Raw genomic sequence first — 2,758 nt, 5'->3', positions numbered from 1 at the left:
AACGCATTTGGGAATTTAAATAAGAAACCCTATTTCAGATGCAGCATAGTAGTTAACAGTTCTGGACAGTACAGGAGGACATCATAAAATGTGATATACCAAATGTTTAGTTGGTACCACATTCAGAGAAAATTGTCGGTTATAAAGAATAATCGAAATCCGTACGAATCGTTTTTAAAAGATTTTATAAATCTTTGGATTTACAACTCCAAAATAATCATTCAAAGAATGAAAAAAGTAACAAGATTTTTTTCAACTAATTTTAGTAATTTTGTATTGAAATTTTCATTCTACGTTTGTAGTAATGGTGCGCAGTGCCGCCATATGGCCAGTAGTGGTAATAAGTTTTATTTAAGTTCTCAACCATTAATGCTCCGCTTTTTGAAATATAGATGACGCTGTAATAAGAAATGGTTTAAAAATATTTCTATAGTTGCCAACAGTGTTGCCAGAAAAATTTTGACTTATATTCAGTGCTGCCACTTTCGTTATTATTAACCAAAATTCGTTATTTTTATTTTGAATGCGTACATGTGAATTATTTTCTCGTTTCGGTTATTTTTTGTAAACAAGATGCTGTTTGCTTTTATTCTCTTTTAAAATGTTAAAATAAAAAACTTCTTTGACTTCTAGTAATAAATCAAAGAGATTGGCGTATATTGATTTTGACATTCCGTTTATAACACATCAATATATTGGACATAGACCCACAAAAGTATATGTATTCTGGACCCTTATTAAATTCTAAGACGATCTAGGAATGTCCGTTTGTATGTCTGTTCAAAACACGATATAGTCGAAACGAGACAGATAGAAAACTGAAATTTTGCCAAAATATTTTTAGTTGACCCAGTTTGTTTGGTATATAGGTCAACGATTTCACGTAACTCCCATATTAGGCCATATTCAGAAAATTACTATATTGCTTGAGATTCGAAACAATATGTTTTTATCAAAATTTATGAGAATCGGCATATCATTTTTTTAATTGGCATTTTGCTTATTCATTCTACAGAAATATTTTTCAGATTATGTAAAATATAAACAACATTTAAAAAATAAATTATTCAAAATTATAAAAATAGTACACATAACTGGATAATTATTTTAATTAATATTAACAATAAAATAACAATTGTTATTTTCGTGTGGTAGGTTAAATAAGCTATTATACCCTACACCACTATAGTGGAAAGGGTATTATGCGTTTTTGCTAATGTTTGTAACACCCACCCTAATGTAATACAATCGGCTCAGAATCCCTTTCAGAATCGATTAAGTTATGTCCGTCTGTTTCTTCCGTCTGTGTGTCCAAGTAAACCTTGTGCGCACGCTACAGGTCGTAATTTTCCAGATAATTTGATGAAATTTGGCATTTTCGTGATGATAGAGCCTCATTTGATCCTAGCCCTCATGCAAATTACCATTCAGAAAATGACTTAAAGGTGGAAAGTATCACATTGAAATTCTGCGTAAATAACTTTAATGTCATCGTAAATCGCTCTACCAAAATTTATACTGATAGGACCATATTTACCTTTGCCCCAATATAATCTCTCTTTCAGAAAATCACTTTTTTTGTAACAAATTGTTAAAATATTTCGGAATTAAGGAAAAATGCTTTATTATTAGAAAAATAATACACATTTTTACATACTCACTGGTATAGGGTATCATACCGTTGGCTGAGTGATGCCAGGTGAGTTTTTTCAGAAATTCCTACGCTTATGAGAAAAATTCCCTTTTTTCTACACCTACTATTTATTTACTTTCCCTGCTTTTTTCCAATTTTTTCAGGTTTATCTTAAAAAAAAACAATAATATAAATACATATGCATATTTTTAAAATTGTTTTATCTTTTAAAAGATTAAAAACTTTTAATTAAAATTACAGGATTGGCATAATTCACAAGCAGTCGTTTAGCGTAAAATGGGTTTGAATGTTTAATGGCATTTTAGTCGTTTTGTTTAATGGCATTTTAGTAGTTTTTAAAAAATTAAAAAAAAATTGGAAAGAATGAAGAAATAGCTTTCTGAACTCCTTTGGACAATTTTTGCTAGGACCAATAGGTGAAAAGTTACACTCATTTGAATAAACCCTGTATGATCAAAATGTCCAACTTTGACCACCTCTAAGTCCGGCAGTTCTTGACTGATAGAGCTGAAAATGTGTCCAAACCAATGATACTGACCTTAGTACAAATTTCGTCAAAATCGATTTTTTGAGTTGGGTAACTTGACTTGAAATTCCCCATATATTTAAAACATAAAGTTTTTAGCGCACTTGTTCATATTTTACATGTTATTATTTTGGGACAAAGAGTCTATCACTTTTGTTTTAAATTTCGAAAAGCCAACTTTCTGACTTACACATATTTAAGTCGACCTTTTGACTTTTTAAAGTTTTAAAAAAGAGCTTATTTGTAAAAAGTAAATAAAGTGTTTTTTATTTCTAGAAAATTGTAAATAGAAAAATTTTGGATGAAATCTTAGAAGAAATGAATTCAAAAATAATTTTCTGGTGCTAATAATGATATATTTAATTATTTTAATTAAATACATACAAAAAATAATTAGTATTTAATTTATTAAACTTAAAATAAGAAACTATAAACTAATTTGCGATGGATTAGTTAGTATACAAAAAGAGAACATTGGCAACACTAAACATAAGATTAAAATATCATTCGTTAAGTTTTTTCACAATTTGCTTTAACATTAAACTTTATCATCGATATGATTCTCTTTATCTTGTAAC

This window comes from Lucilia sericata, unplaced genomic scaffold (assembly GCF_015586225.1).
Source record: "Lucilia sericata isolate MDLA Ls3-8-SP2 unplaced genomic scaffold, ASM1558622v1 Contig000062F_arrow, whole genome shotgun sequence".
Lineage (NCBI taxonomy): Eukaryota > Metazoa > Arthropoda > Insecta > Diptera > Calliphoridae > Lucilia > Lucilia sericata.
This window is presented reverse-complemented; position numbering follows the sequence as displayed.